We start from the raw sequence: 17,444 nt of genomic DNA, 5'->3' as shown, positions 1-17,444 counted from the left end.
CATTTAAGAAAAAAAGTGATTCAGGCCAAACAATCTACAATGCCAAAGGAGTTCTTCAGTATTAAAGATAATAATTTTTGCCATTTAGACTACAAAAATTAAGCCAGTGTGAAAGATGTTAATATTTAGAATCACAGAATCTTTACAATTCTGAAGTTGTAAAATAACTTAGCTGGAGTGTTAATCTATAGAATAACCCAACCTAAGAGACATTTTGCATCTATTATGTAGACAACCTAAACAGGTAAGATAAAAATCCCCTCCCTCAAGGGCTTCACAGCCTACAGAGAAAGGTAGACATCCCCACCAACCAGGAAACACTGGGATAACTGGCTAACTAATCATATGAACAGAAACGCATGGGGAGAAAACACTAACTCAAAAAGTTGTATTCACCCTTATGTCCACTGCAGCATTATTTAAAATAGCCAAGATATGGACACTACCTAAGTGTGATGAATAGATAATGTGAGATGTACACACAGATACACACCCACGCACACGCAAATACATACACACATGCACAGTGGAATACTATTCAGCCAGAAAAAAGAATAAAATCTTGTCATTTGCAACTGTATGATCTTACTTTAAATCTTAAAAAACAAAACAAACACACAAAAACCCCACCAAACTTATAGATACAGAAAATGGAATGATCGTTGCCAGAGCCAGGCACTGGGAAGTAGGCAAAATAGGTGAAGGGGGTCAAAGGAACAGACTTGCAGCTATAAAATAAATAAGCCATAGGAATGTAATGTCAGCATGATGTCTATAGTTAATAATACTGTATTGCATATTTGAAAGAGCCTAAGAAAGTAAATATTAAAAGTTCTCATCATACACACAAAAAATTTTGTAACCATTGTGCTGACCGACGTCAACCAGACTTATGGTGGTGATCATTTTGTAATATATACAAATACAGAGTCGTTATGTTGTATACCTGAGACTAATATAATGCTATATGTCAATTATACCTCAATGTAGAAAAAAAAATTTTAACATTAAAAAAAAAAAAATGGGGAGGAAAAAGGGAGAGGGCTTTGTTTTTTTCCTGGGTAGCAACTAGCTCAGGGAAGGACTGATGAGAATGAGTAGGAGTTCCCAAAGTAGTGAACAGAGAGGTCGTGCCATACTTTCTCTGTGCCACACTCCGGGATTCCCTCTACTTCCTTTACTCTCAACACACCCCAGCCTAACCCCTTCTTCAGCCTCATCCCTGGCCACTCCATACCAGAGCCCAGTTAACTCTAACCTTCCCCAAAGCCGCCCCACCTACCACCGTCCTGCAGCACGTTGCTGCCATCATACCTTTGCCTGTGTGCTCTATCAGAAATGCTCTTCCCACCTCTGCCTGCCGAGAAAACTCGTACTAATCCTGTAAGGCCCCACCAGCCCTTCAATTCAATAAAATGGCTCCCTCGTGTGTATCCTTTAGCTCTTTATTCTGTGTGTTTTATACTACTTACTATGTCCTATTATTCTTAGGTGTTTAATAGTCTGTCTCCCCTACTAACTTATATGCTCCTTCAGGGCACGTTTCAAATCTTAACGGACACAGAGCTGACCTACGCGAATCCACACAATGGACTTCCCTGGTGGCGCAGTGGTTGAGAATCTGCCTGCTAATGCAGGGGACACGGGTTTGAGTCCTGGTCCGGGAAGATCCCACATGCCGCGGAGCAACTGGGCCCGTGAGCCACAACTACTGAGCCTCCGCGTCTGGAGCCTGTGCTCCGCAACAAGAGAGGCCGCGACAGTGAAAGGCCCGCTCACTGCAACTAGAGAAAGCCCTCACACAGAAACGAAGACCCAACACAGCCAAAAATAAATAAATAAATATTTTTTTTAGAAAAAGAATCCACACAATGAGAGCATGATTAGCGTTCCAGTATCAGAAATTGCAGCAATAAAGGCATCAGAGAATACGGTTTAGTTAAAAGTATAGTTCTCTACGGAGACCGAATCCCAAACATTAGTCACTCAATATAATACCTGGGAATGAATGGAGACCTTTGCAATGCCTTCTTCTGAAAGTCATTTCATCCACCTGGAATTATCCTGCCTGAGCTACAGAAGCCCAGCTACATCCCCTTTCTGAAAAAGGAGTCTACCCACCACTCATTGTCTGAGATTGCTTTTCAATAACACACCTCCCTGTAACAAACCAAGCACTATCCACTCTGCGAGAGAAAATGTCACGTGGCATGAGTCCACAACACACACTGACGTCTGTCCAGAATTGGTGCCCTTTTCATGAGTGTGGTGGGTGGGCAAGTGTTTATCTGTTAGGTCTCTTGGTCGGTTAGTATCATGATTCTTTGCCAGAACAAAGGGATCTATATTCCTAATGAATAAGGATGAAAAATAAATGTCACTGGATTAAGTGACTTATCAAAAATTGTTTCCAGATCTTCCTATTAATTCTGGCTCCCTTGCCTGAGGGCATCAGCTCTTGCATGTTTATAAATCTCATCTCTAGCACCACAAGTGGGTCTGCAACACTATCAGGCAGGTCTGGGTCGTACACTGTTTTGATCGTGCCATATTTTGCTGTTATAATATCAATCTCCAGTTTATGAGTTTAAAAACTTGGGGAAATCAGGGGAAGGGACAGGTAGGTAGAGCAAAGACAGAAGAATTGAAAGAAATAAGAGAAAGTAAAATTACAATGCCCAAAATATGCAATACATCAACAGAATTTGGAGGTTAAAAGAAGAGTAAAGGGAAATGCTATTATCTAAACCAAAACATTTATTTCTGATTATAAGGATTCTGAGATATTCTCAGATACATATATAGTATTTAATGACAAAAGGAAACATTAATCCCAATAAATTGTTCTATTTTTGTAAGTAAGATGACACTGGATAGAAATACCTGTATATCATTTTAATGTAAAATGATACATGAACTTAACAAATTAAAATGACAATTTTTACGGAAACATTAAAATTTAGTTTTTCAGTTTACTATTACAATACAGCACTGATGTGTTCTGCTGAGTGTCAGAATTTAAAAAATAGGCAAAGCATTTATGAATTAAGTCGTTGTAATGTGGTGGTGGGGAAAAAAAAAGCTGATTTCCTTATAGTTAAAAATAGAGTGAAAGGAGAGAGGGCGGAGAACAGTGGAAGGCGTGTCTAGGAAGACAGGTGGGAGTGTTCCTTAACTGATCTCTGAGGCCAGGCTCACGCTTGGACTCTGTCCTGGGGCAGCAAGGACTGATCAGGGTTGGGAAACTCAAGGGCAGTGAACAGCCAGCGGCGTGAGCATGTCAGAATAGGGGAGAGGTTGCAGTGGCAGATGCTGGACCAGGAATCCCTCCTGGGAGGGACAGGATGGGGCCCAGGAGGGAAGAGGGGCTGAGGGTTCCCTCAGAGCCTCTTTACTCCTTTCTCTCCATTGCTATTCAGCTCTTCTCCCTCCCCTCTCACTGCCTCCTCTCGCTTGATTTTCTCTTTTCCTCCCACTCACCCCTCTCCATTCATCTTCTTTTGCTCTTTCCCTCTTCTTAACTTTCTCTTTCCACAGTCCATTTTCCTTCCCCCTACCATCGCTCCTTTCCCTCCTTTGCGCTCTCCCTTCCCACAGCTACAGTCCAACATACTTTTCCATCGTGGGAGACATGGGTGGTGGGGTCAGGAAGGTCCTTATTTGAAGCCCGGCTTCCCCAATAACTAAGATCCTAGTGGGCTTGTCGGGTTGGGGACCACAGAACTAACAGCCGCTCCCTCTTTGGAGTGCTGACCCCATGACCCCATTCATGCAGCATGGTTGTGGGCATTAAGGGAATTCATCCTCACGATCATTCGTGAAGGGTCTGATCTTATCACCTCCATTTAACCAGAGGAAACAGAGACCTAGAAATGTTCAGCAACTGGCCCGATGTCACAGGAAGGAAGAGATCAGGGATCTGAGCCTAGGGCCCCGGCCTTTTCATCAGCAGGCATCACCCATAGAGAGGTGGTGGGGTGTCCAGAACAGAGTCTGGCCTCGGGGCACTGGATATGCTTCCAAAAAGGGCTGTTCCTTTCTCTTCCCTGCTTAATGTCCTTTCATCACATCTGACAGAAAATAGATCTGTTTTCTAAAGTAAAACTTTATGTAAAAGGTTCAGCAAATATAGTATTCATTTGTTTAAAGCCCTATTATATTGTTTACTGTGGTGGGTTAGTGGGGAAATCATTAGGTACTTGCTATTACCTTTTCATTTGGCCAAAGCTGTCCCTCCGGCACCGATGTGTGCTGAGGTTACAGCTGGACTGAAGCCATGTTACTGTAACTCGTGTTTTTGAAACCAGAGCCCATACATGAAAAAAACAATTTGTGGGAATACCCTGGCGGTCCACTGGTTAGGACTCTGCACTCTCACTGCCGAGGGCCCGAGTTTGATCCCTGATCATGGAACTAAGACCTCACAAGCCTCGCAGCACAAGACACACACACACACACACACACACACACACACACACACACACACACACACACACACACACACACACACACACACACTGCAACACACATACTTTGTATGAAGAAATTTGGAACATTTTAAAAAACACCTTTCCTTAAACTGAAAAATGCTTTTTGTGATTAATAAAGTAATATAATTTAAAAATTTAGGCTCTACATAAAGGTATGAAGAATAAATTGAAAATCACCACTCAGAGAGTGTTGATATGTACATCAATTTACCTTGTTTTAAGATCTCTCTTCAGGATACATATAATTTTCCTTTATGAAAAAAAATGAAATCCTACTCTATACTATGTGTACCCTGCATTTCCTAAATAACACTATATCCTGAACATCTTTCTGTCAATATGTAAAGATACATATCACAATTTTTAATGCCTGCATAATATTCCATTAAATGGACCTATCATACTCGTTAGGCAGCCCCTGACTGATGGATATCTACACTGAAATACTATTTATAGTCCAGGTTTAGTTCAACTTTTTGGTCTCGTTTTCCTTTTCTTTCCTTTGTTCTACAAAATGACACAGGTGGTATAAAAAGTCAGTGGGGCAGATTGCAAGCTACTTTCAAAACTGAAGTTAAGGTGAGACACTGACAATGAAACCTAAAGAATCAAGGAGGGATGAAATCAGCAGATCTGTAAGAACAACCCAAGATACCGCCAATACTCCCAGCAGAAACAAGGCAGTCATCACGCCTGTGCTCACTGGCTCACTGTCAGTCTTCGGCTCTATACTGTGAGCTCCATGAGGAGTTGTACTGTCCACAGCACAGTCGCAAGCACCTGGCACATAGCTGATCAATAAGTGTTTGCTGGATGAATGAATCTCAAGGAGAGATGACTACAATGAAGTCATTTCAAAATGCTGAATTTAATCAACTGAATTATATTCCAACTAGAGACTTAATGGGCAACCAGAAAGGGAGATGGGACACACAGCATGTCTAGTAAAAGCAGAGTATGGAGAGGCAAAGTTGATCAGTGTTTCCAAGAACCTAAGAAACTGGGGTAGCAGGAAGAACCCAATTATGGACAGGGATGCATGAAGCTGTCAGGGCTCAATGACACTGGCCACTCAGATGATCCTGTCACTCCTCTTGCCTGAGCCCGCACTCACCAAGCACATCATTTAGCTTCCCATGTGGATGTGCACAAAAGGAGAAAACACAGGAATCAGCAAACTCGAGCCCCAGGCTACCTGCCAGCTTCCCTTCTCATCATGAATTAGTACTTTGACGTGACACCTCTGATGAGAACTGCACTTGGGTAAGTCAGTCTTCTGAAATCTGAACGTCTCTGACTGTCCTAACAGTGCTGAGTATTTAAACCATGACACTGAAACATGGGACCTATTGTGAAGGCCAGATTCCTGCAGAGGTGGCCCCCATGCTCCTAACCTCCGGGAATTCATACCTGGGTAAACCCCTCCCCTGAGTGTGGTGGGACCTGGGACTTGCTCCTAACCGACAGAATACAGCAGAGACCAGCCAAGGGGCAGTCACCTGGACCCCGTCGGTAGGTGCAGTCAGCTGGGACTCTGACACCAAATTATATAGGGTATACTTCTGATTACTGGGAAGAAAATATTTATTTCATAATCTAACTTTTAAGTCATTTAATAGATATCTAAATGGTTGTGTTAGAAAAATCTCAAAAGGATATTGTAGAAGGACTTCCCTGGTGGCACAGGGGTTAAGAATCTGCCTGCTAATGCAGGGGACACAGGTTGGAGCCCCGGTCCGGGAAGATCCCACATGCCGCAGAGCAACGAAGCCTGTGCACCACAACTACTGAGCCTGCTCTCTACAGCCCGCAAGCCACACCTACTGAGCCTGCATGCGACAATTACTGAAGCCCGCACGCCTAGAGCCCGTGCTCCACAACAAGAGAAGCCACCACAATGAGAAGCCCGCACAATGCAATGAAGAGCAACCCCTGCTCACCACAACTAGAGAAAGCCCGCACGCAGCAACAAAGACCCAACGCAGCCAAAAATAAAATTTAAAAATAAAAAATTTTTAAAAAAGGATATTATAGAAAGAATAAGAACTTTAACAGTTTCTTTCCTAACACTGGCTCTGTTCTGGCCCGTGGAAGAAAATTATAAAATAAATCTAACTTGCTGCAAGAGATAAAAACACAAGAGATACCAATTTATCCCATCAGATTGGCAGACTGAGTATAGACGGGAGCACATGTGGGACAATGGGAACACCAGGTGGGAATGGGAAGTACCACCACTTTGGAAAGTAATCCTCAATATCTAGTAAAGCTGAAGATGAACAAACCTCATGACCCAATAATTCCACTGCTAAGAAATACCCAGAAAGCTTCTCACACATGTCCACAGCAGACCTTTAGAAGAGTACTTAAGGCAGCACTGTTTTCTAAGAGCAAAAAAGTGGGCAGAGAGGGGGTACTGAACACCCATCATTAGGCAAATGGATGGATAAACTGTGATATATTCATGCAGTGAAAGAACAAACAGTTGTGGAAATAACTGGATTAGAATGACAAGTCCCAACACGAACCACTCTCACAAATACATTAAGTAAAAAAGCAAGCTGAAGAAGGGTATGGACACTATGATGACATTTTCATAAAAGTTTAAAATATGCCAAATAATATGCCAAATCTATAACATCTAAAGACGAATGTAGAAATGACAAACACCAAATCAACGTCATATTCATCTCTGAGTGGGAGACAGAGGACTACAGGGGGCTTCAACTAAATGCATACTGTTTAACTTCTTCCATTTATTTTTCATTATATCATCAAAAAAGAAAGAAAATTACTTCTTCCTGCCCTCACTTAAAAAAACCCAAATCTGGCCTTTCCTGGTGGCGCAGTGGTTGAGAGTCCGCCTGCGGATGCAGGAGACAAAGGTTCGTGCCCTGGTCCGGGAAGATCCCACATGCCGCGGAGCGGCTGGGCCCGTGAGCCATGGCCGCTGAGCCTGCACGTCCGGAGCCTGTGCTCCGCAATGGGAGAGGCCACAGCAGTGAGAGGCCCGCGTACCGCAAAAAAAAAAAAAAAACCCAAATCTGCAAAGACCATGAGCTTGAAGGGAGTCCAACTGTTAGTCCCTCAGGACATGCACAGAACTCAATCTTGCCCTGTACATTCTGAGGACCACCAAATTAGAATTACAGGGCAACAGTAACTAATGTCCATCAAATCTCTACTCTTCACGCCTTTTTCCATACTGAATATGTGACCTTATCTAGATGTCAACATTTTCTATAAATGGTTATTGGTTAAATGTCCAACAACAAAAGAGTAGTTAAAACATGGAACATCCACTCAAAAGGATACCAATAGCTCTTTAAAATAATGGTTACAAAGAGTATGAAATAACATAGAAAATATTTACTAGCTATAATGTTATCTTTTTTTTTTTTATTTTTAAGAACAAGGTTTGAAACTGGATTTTCCATACTATATAGAACCATAACCAGGGCCTGGGAACAGAGCTTTGCCCTGGGGCACAATTTAGGTGGTGCAAACATTTTATGAGCTTAGAGGACCCTTCAAATTTTTAAGTTCTACCCCTGCCATCTTCCTCTCCAAGGTGGGGAGCTTGCCCGACCCTGGGCCAGCAGAGATGGATGAGTTATCAAGGACAAGCCCTTCTGTGCGCATAGGCCACCCTCACCTGCCTTCACCCTTCTCCCATCTGACCGCCAGAGGCCCCTCTCTGCAGGAACGCATGCTCCCTTGACTTGTGGCTACCTTCTATGCTACTTCCCTACCCCACCCTTGCGTCAAATCGCTAAGATTGTTTTATAGTGTGAAGAGCCGGTATCTGCATAAATGATGTGTTTTCAGTACTAAGAGGAGGCAGAGGGCTGTGCAACTGAGGCCAGGGATGACGAATTCAAAAGCCAAAGCACTGATAAGAAGGTCAAAGAAGGACCACTGGTAATAGCAGGAACTTTCCATAAATTAATAACGGGGCTCAGACTGGGGGAGTGACTCCTAACTATGTACAAAGAAAATGAAACAGCATAAATAAGCACACCCTGTCTCCTTCTTAAGAGGCAGTTCACCTCTCCCTATATCTGGCCGGAATTTTGGAGAAGGGATGAGCCATCTTTAGGAGGCAGGAGATAGATGGGCCCCTGGGCCAGACAGCTGGTGTCTGTCAAGTGGAGTAAAACTGAAGCTTTGTTCTCACCCAGACACTCCAAGGACAAAGCTTGCGGCAGAAGCTGAGTTCTGCTAAAGTAAAGAGATAAGGTGCCCACTCCTGAGGTCAAGGAAAACTTCCCTGTCTGCACATGCGCAGGAAGGCGCCTTGGGGGTCAAAAAGGGAGGGGGTGTCACCCCATCGTGAGTGTGGAATGCACCCACAGGCCTCTGCGGAGGGATCCATCTTAGCAAAAAGTTGCGCACACATCTTGGGGGGGGGTCCTAGGCCCAGTCAGGTGTGAAAAAAGAAACGAGATAATTGGCCAAATGTAAACAAAGACCAGAAGGGCTGTCCCCTGTAAGTGACTTAAATCCCCTCTTCACTGCGCTCCTCATCCGGGACTCCCACACTCCCCTCCAGGTGTGTATTTCTGCCTTGCTTCTGTCTTAAATAAACAAACTGCTTCTCTGTGTGCGCTCCCATACGTTGTACTGTGTCTTTAATAATACACTTTGTACCTGTTTTTAGTTTTTTTTTTCTTGCGGTACGCGGGCATCTCACTGTTGTGGCCTCTCCCGTTGTGGAGCACAGGCTCCAGACGCGCAGGCTCAGCGGCCGTGGCTCACGGGCCCAGCCGCTCCGCGGCATGTGGGATCCTCCCGGACCGGGGCACAAACCCGTGTCCCCTGCATCGGCAGGCGAACCCCCAACCACTGCGCCACCAGGGAAACCCTGTTTTTACAGTTTTTGCCTCCTTGAAACATTCTTGCTTTCAAACGGGGTAAAGAGCTAGGGCCAATTTGCTTCTAGCCTCTAGCCCCTGGTGGACTCGCACCTAGGATTCCTGGTTTTCATCCAGGCTACCCAGGTTCAGTTGCTGGGCAGGGAACTAAGATCTCTCAGGACCGCTCACTGCTGTCCCTCCGAGATCACTTACTAGAAATATATTGGGCTAGCATACTTTGGGATGTAGATGGCATTATGGTTATGAGGTGGATCTGAGGGAAATCTTGGGTAAGTCTCCAAAGGAAGGAATGTTGTAAGGCCTTACACGGCCTCTACGACGTTGGGCATCTTCACAACAAAACGTCCCTCTCTGGACGCATTAGGTCAACGGCAAATGAAGCTTACCTGACACAGTCTGATATATATATTTTTTCAATAGCACATTACCCCAGCAACCCAGAAATCCCTCAGCCATCCTGGAGACAGTGTGGCAGGGGTTCCTGTGCTAGAAGTACTATTATAATAATATTTTTTTAAACAGTGCAAAGAAATAAAACAATGGCCCTGGGTACATTTCTATTCTACTTTTCCTTCTTTTCAATGAGTATGCTATTTTCAAGACAAAAATTTAAGTGAAAACTTCTTGCATAAAAGAATGAACCAATGAGAAAAGACACACTAACAAACAGAAAATGCAGAAATTGCCCATTTCTAGCTCTCAAAACCAAAGAGATACGACTGATTCTGGGTGTAAAAGAGTCAATGGCTCAGTTAAAGTAAGTTTGCTGTTAAGTTTTGTTTTACCGTGGTTAAAAACATATAACATAAAATGGACCACCTTAAACATTTTTAAGTTTAGAGTATAGTATTAACTACATGCACATTGTGGTACAACAGATCTCCAGAACTTTTTCACCTTCCAAAACTGAAACTCTGTATCGACTGCACAACTCCCAGTTTGCTAATTTGTACCCATTCCCTGTGGGTACATAAGGAGGCTTGAGCCCAGGACCCGCGTTAAAGCCCCCGTGGAGCCCTGGATTGCCCTTCTATCAGGCTCGGGGCTGCCATCAGTGGGAACCACCAGCACAGCATTCCAAACAGCTTCGGCTCCAGGGAGAGTGAGTCCTTCCCCCACCCCGCCACCAACAGGGTCCCAAGGCAGTTATTTCCAATCATTTTTGTGGAAATGGCCTTCAATCCACCTTGCAAGACCTGTGTCCTTTCCGCTCCGCATGAGTGCATTCACCAGGGGAACTCTGTCGATGGTAGAAAGGGGAAGGGTGGCTGTATTTCTGACCCATACGGAAACGAACTTCAAAATGTTCAAATCATTTACGGTGGCCTTGCAGTCAGGGCAGGGACTGCTGCATCACTGATGGGATCCTGTAAATCTGCAACATACACGTGGCCTCCGACAGGTCCAGATGGATTCACGAGTGGACTGAAATCATCGGGACCCCTGGAACTCAAGGAGTGGCCACCGATGTTGCTCTAATCCACTCTGCACAGCTTGGAACGATGCTAACATTTTTAGGAGAATCCCTGCAAAAACAGATTGGTTTCTGTTCCCATCTATTAATAACAGCTATTTTGAAATGCTATTTAAATCTTCTATTGTTAATTTGAACTTTTCGTGGGTTCTGTCTCCCCAGCTGAGCTGCGGTCGGGCAGCAGGGACTACACACCACGTGGATCTGGAACCCCCCTGAGACGGGTGCAGTGCCCCTTCACAGATGCTCGTAAACATTGGTTCATTTGCTTGTTCTACTTTGGTAAGGCCCATCATTTTAATTACTGACTGGCTCTGCCCAAATGACATATCAATTGCTGACTCAAGGTGCCTTCCAGCCGTGATCTCTGCTCCAGGCTGCCCTGCAGTGAGCACGGGCGCTCACCCATGCCCGCACCCACACCAGAAGTGTGTTCGTATTACCTTTAGGGTGTTTTATTATGATCCACAGCTATATTTGGCAACTTTTCTTTCTAGCATTAGAGAAGACACATTACCACATGTTAAAAAAGGAATCTGCCGAATGCACCAGCTAGAACAGAAAAAGTATTATGAAAAGCCTGCGTAAACTCTCTCCCTCCCAAACTACCTACACCCCCGATGCATCCAGGATAGTACAGAGGAGGGGAAGGCATGACTCTGTATACTCACGCGGACACAATGCTAGTCGTGACTTTTGGGTTCATACCCAACACCAGTCTTTGGCTGAAAAGCTAAGCATTTGGACTGGAAAGAAAGATCCAGCCTCCTGTCTCTGCCCTTTTCCTCATACATGGCGGGAGGGGCCTGGACTTCCCCGTCGAACACAGGAGTCTGTGAGAGACTCTTTTGTCTGGAGTAACGACTTGAGTTCAGCACATTAATATTATAACTATTTTAGAGAGGGCAGGGGAGGCCTCCTGAGCTCTTCTAGAGATAATTAAAAACGGGGGAAAAAAAAAAGAAATCTGAAATAAACAAAAAACAAGCTGAAGGCACCAGCGGTTTCTGAATAACATCTTCCCGGTTAAACAATTTTAAGAATTCCATAATGCAAAAGCAACCCCCCTCATTCTCTCCCACGTAAACACGCTTGTTATTTCAGCCCCACTCAGCTGAGCAGCAGAATCTCCTGCCTTCACTTCTGCAGCTACTTTGTCCAGAGATGTTATTGGCACAAAAGCGTTCTCAGGAGAGAAAAAAGGCTGACCGTAGCCAGCAAGTGCAGGCACACCTCAAGGAGGAATACTCCTGTTCCAGTAACCTCAACAACTCACCACCCTGCGGTCGGATTGCTGACCTCAAGCACCAATTTTGCCTTAACAGACTGAAAACTTCAGCCCTTTTGATGTTTATCAGCATGTTCCCAGGAACTCTCTTGCTGTAGCAGAAAGGTAATCACATAAACCATTTTATTATCACTGATGACTACGTTTTTACAATACCAAGATCTACTGACCCTCGGTGGCGGGGAGAGGCGGGGAATCAAAAAAAAGCCCACCGAGTAGTACAAAGCCATTGTTTTATCCTTTTTTCACCTGCTTTTAGGTTAAAAACCTGTGGGACATGAAACCACATCCAAGAAGTCAAGAAAGAAAAGAATCAATCTAGGGAGAAGGAGGAAAATAGAAGAATTATTAAGAGAAAGGAACAGGCAGAAAGAGTGAAACAAGGAAGAGGAGAAACAGTGAAGGGAGCATGGAGGAAGGGCGGCAGCGCTGACGGGAGCAGAGAGAGAGTCGGGGTGACAATGGAGAGGAGAGAACAGGTGGCTCGAGGGCTCGAAGGGAGGATGTGAGCCTGAGAAACTGCTCCTCACACATTCAGCTGTTCACTTGGAGTGTGAAGAAATAGATGGGCCACTTTTTAATATGCTGTTAGGTTTCTCTCTCTTCTTTTTTAAAAAAATCCAACCTGCCCTTTCTTTGTCTTGACACATATACACAAAGTTAAGATGTCATGGGGGGGGAATCATTGATTCCACTTACAACATGGAAATACCTTTCTGAATTACGTATCGTTTTGCTAACAGGCCCTATTGTGAACCAACACCTACCTGACCCTCAGAGTAAAGCACGGGCCTCACGCCTACCACCACGTACGGCACGCTAGCCGACAACTCTAAGGTCAGCCTGCGCGTTCGCTTAATGATTCTAATCAAGTCATTTTGTCCAGTCGACAAATATACACTGAGCCTCTGCAGTGCTGAATAAGACACAGCTCCCGCACTCAAGAGCTTCGATTCAATAGGGAACTAGAACAGACGAGCCACCATGCAAGAGTGAAGAGGCTGGTAGGTGCCAAGTGGTGGCACAAGCCACGCAGGGCCTCCAGACAGGGGCAGGATCAGTTTGAACTGGGCCAGCAGGAAATGCATTTGAGAAGCAGCCATTCGAGTGGGCTATTCAAAGGGGTGGGTCAAGGAAATGCAGGATGGCTCGAGAGAGGGTGGAGGGGAGGACAGAGCAGAGGAAGTACTGACCAGTGAAAATTACCGCACACACGGATTCCTGCTGGTAAGCCATGATCAACAGTTGCCAGGACCATGCGCGGAGGCCTTGAATCCACAACAGGAGAGACAGGAGGAATGGAAAGGAAGGGACAAATTGAAGGAGGCTGCGCAGGGAGCGCCGCAACACTCAACAGCCAACTGGATGTAGGAGTGTGAAGAGGAGACAAGTCAGAATAACCCAAGAGAGCAAAAGCAGGTCACAGAGAGGATGATGACAGCACGAAAATCATGACAGATGCACCGACAGGGACGTGATGTCTCTCTCCCCGTGGGATGCTTTTCTGATGATGGATAACCTGGACCTACTCCGAGAAAACTCCAGACAAACCCAAGTTAAAGGGTATTCTACAAAATAAACAGCCTCGCCCTGCCAACGTGGCAAGGTTATGAAAGACAAAGAATGACTGAGGAACTGCCCAGAATAAAGGAAGTTAATGAGGCAAGACAACTAGCAGAGTACAAGACCCTGGACCTGGATCCTGGACCAGGAAGAGGCTTTTTTTTTAAGATTTCTTTTCCTTCTTTCGCTCTAAAGAACATTATTAGGACTCTTGGTGACACCTGAATAAGGTCTGTAGATTGGATAATAGTACAGAATCAATGTCAATGTTTTGATTTTGATGTTCGTTATGCAAGAAAATGCCCTTGTATTTTTTAGGAAATATACACTAAAGTATCTGAGGGTGGAGGTAAAGGGGCATCATGTCCATAACTTACTCTGAAGGTTCAAAAAAAATCACAACACATGTATGTGTGTGTGCGTGCTTGTGTATGTGTGTAGAAAAAGACAGCGAATGTGTGAGAGAGAAAAAGCAAGTGTGGTGAATAGTTATTATCTATAGAATTTGGATGAAAAGTATATAGAAATTATTTAAATGATTCTTGCAATTTTTCTGTAAATCTGAATTATTTCAAAATAAAAAGTTAACGGGGAAAAAAGATTAAGGAAGCTAGGATGAAGAGCTGTTTAGAGACAAAAGAGCTGGGCTTCTGGGTATTAAATTCTGAATGGGATTCAGAAAGCTGGAAATGGAGGTTTGAAGGCGTCTGGGGGGGCTGAGTAAAACCTGGTTAAAAGCAGAGCTCGAAGGCAGATTGCCAGGGCTGCTCTCTCAGTTCGCTCCTTAACAACCAGCAGTAGTAACAATTGCTTAAGTTATTCTCATTTCTCTCTGCTTCAATTTCTTCACTCCATAACAGCAACGATAAGGCTATCTGCCTCACAGACGTGGAGCGAGGATTGAAGGACATGATAACAAGAGAACCACGGTGCCCCGTGAGGCACAAGGTAACTGTCCATTAGCGACTAATGTTGGCCCTGAGATGGGGTTGATGCTGGGAGAAGGGAGGAGGCCAGGTAAGAAAAAGGCCCAGGACAGGATCCCACTGAACTTCCCATTCAGAAGTCAGGAAGAGAAAGGAGATAAGTGAGGTCTGAGTTGCCCCTGAAGAGCCAGTGACAAGGAGACGCGGAAAGAGAGAGGCTGGGAAAAAGGGTACCCGCTGGCACCAGATGCGGGGCAGAGACCAAGGAGCAGGGAGACAGGGTACAGGCCTCAGCTCTGCAACCGGGACACCTCTGCTGGAGCCCTATGCGACAGCAGTTTCAACAGAAAGGTGGGGCTGAGGCCAGAAGGAGTAAGTGGGCAGTCCAAGGCGGGGAAACCTGAGGACAGTTCAACAGAGGAGCAGGGTGCAGCACTGCGCTGCCCAGTCCAGCAGCCATCAGCCCCAGGTGACTATTTCAACTGAATTTAATTGAAATTTTACAAAAATCAGAAATTTAGTTGCTCGGTCACACTTGCCACATTTCACGTGCTCAGCAGTCACATCTGACTACTGGTGACTATATGGCTACTAGTGACAATACGGCTAGTGACCACCACGTTGGACAGCACAGATACAAAACATTTCCATCACTGCAGACAGTTCTCTTGGATGGAGCTGGGACTCTAGCACAATTTCTTTTATTATGAGAAGATGATTTGAATATAGGGTGGAGTGAGGGCTGGGGCAGAGTAAGGAGGGACCAAAGAAATTAGAGAAAGGGAATAACAAATGGAGCAAGTTCCCAAAAGAGGCAAGGAGGAAGGGGAAAAGTCCAGACAAAGTGTGCAACACATGTGAGTTAATCTTGGGTAAGGGACTGATAGACATTTCTTTCCTCAGAGGGAGGAAATAAAGAAGGACAAAGATGGGTAAAAAAGAATGCTTGGGGTGGTGAGGAGGGTACAGTGGGAACTAACATTAAAGCAGAAGGCAGTAAACTCCAATATAAACATCCTTAATCTTGTGAATGAAAAAAGGCTGTCTCCAGAAAGGAAACTGACTGGAAGTTGAAGGAATGGAAAAGTCTGGCATAACCTCTAATGGAATGCAGCTGGGAGTTCATAAAAGATGGATTTCTTTTTTCACAGAAAAGTAAGACCTAGGTGAAATTAGAGCTAGCATAAGTTTACAGTGGAACCAGTGCAAAGGTCTTTGCGATAACTTGGCAGACTGGGAGAAGGAAAAGCAGATGATGAGGGTGATTTTGGATTGAGGACTGGAATATGAGAAGTCCAACATGTTAAGACAAAGGATTCTCGGATTCTGGACAAAACCGAAATGGCTGGAACGTATACACTCCAAATAGATTAACAGAGACATAAAGGGATTGGAACAGTAAGTGATTACGGGACCAGAGTCTTCAGTGACGGTTAGTCTGGTTCAGTTAAGTGGAAAGAATCGGCGAAGCAAACTGACATCCAAGTTCCAGATCTTGAAGGTGGAAAAACTTCCCATGACTAAACAAGTTCAAGAAGTAAGTGGCTGAAGTAAAGTAGAAACCAAGGCCATAAAAGTTGATGTTGAGGACCTTGATGAACTTCAAGATCAGTGAATTAATAGAGCCTCAACAGTGATGCCAAAGTCACCAGCAAGAGACAAGGTAGAGAACAGAACCAAGTTAGTTGTTCATGTTTGTTTCTTTGTTTGTTAATTTTTTTGTAGCATCAAGTGAAGTGATTCCCAAACCTGGGCGTACATCAGAATTACCTGGTGAACTCTCTTTTCCCTCCCCATCTTCCCTCCCCTTCTGTTTCCTTCTTTTTGGGTTTGTTTTTAAAATAAAAATGTTTAGGTCTTGCCCACCTGATGATTCTAATGTGGTATGTTTAGGAGAGTCTAAAGAGCTGCGTTTTTCAAAGTGCTCCAGGTGATTCTGAGGAGCCACCAGGTTTGGCAAGCGCTGATTCAGAAGATAAGGAGGGTATAGGGCACAAGCAGACAGCATGACGTGTTGCGCGAAGACTCTGTTAGGGATGGGTTAATGGTCTGGAGGCAGCACTGAGAAGCAAGGGGAAGCCCAGTCCCTGCACCTGTTGAGATGGGAGAGGGCTGTTCTGAGGGAAGTTGTTCACTCAGGCTCTGGAGCTAGGGGACGGACAGGTGATGGACTCAGCTACAGCAAAATGAAAACAAAGGCATGTGGCTGCAGGATGTAAGAAACAAGAGACTGCAAGGCAGGTTGGAGACACACAGGTTAGCAGCCTGCAGGACAGGAGGCTGAACAGTTTGTTATTAAGGGATCCAAGTGTAATGAGGTGTGATTCATTAAAGGGTCTGTAGGGCTTAGTGGCTGGATTCTTGGGCAGTAAGGATTTTTCTGTCTGAACGCTATCAGATTTCTAATATGTAAACCATTACAGATTATTAAACCTTTGGGTAAACAAGCTTGCAGAAGCTTATTCATTAACACTGAAAAATCTGTCTTCCCAACCCACATTTTTATACAGATGAAATCAGACTGGAAGGAATATCAAGGTTTGCTTTGGAGCAGAAAGACAGATGGGGCAACCCCAAACCTGTGAGAGGGACAGGACATTCCCTCCCTTCGCTCTCCCAGGAAGAGGGGAATTTATGAACTGAGAATACAGAAAGGGGCCCCAGCCAATGTTAAGAACAGAAGAGGTGACACAGATGACTGAGTCTCAGGAGCACTGCTACCCTCACCCGCCCCCCACATCCCCCAATGGGTAAACGCTAGGGATGTTTCTCAGTAAAGAACATATTTACTTTCACAAACCCAACTCATTTAAAGAGCAAGCTGCA

General features: G+C 44.6%; 1 protein-coding gene across 2 annotated transcripts in view; it reads right to left on the bottom strand.

Moving 5' to 3' along the window:
• FAM81A (family with sequence similarity 81 member A) overlaps positions 1–17,444 on the bottom strand; it is a 123,419-nt gene that overhangs the window by 59,903 nt on the left and 46,072 nt on the right. The window lies entirely within an intron of this gene.

The sequence above is a fragment of the Tursiops truncatus genome, chromosome 2, assembly GCF_011762595.2.
Source record: "Tursiops truncatus isolate mTurTru1 chromosome 2, mTurTru1.mat.Y, whole genome shotgun sequence".
In the NCBI taxonomy this organism is placed as follows: Eukaryota; Metazoa; Chordata; class Mammalia; order Artiodactyla; family Delphinidae; genus Tursiops; species Tursiops truncatus.
Note: the sequence above shows the minus strand (reverse complement) of the source record. Positions and strands in the feature narration are given on the sequence as shown.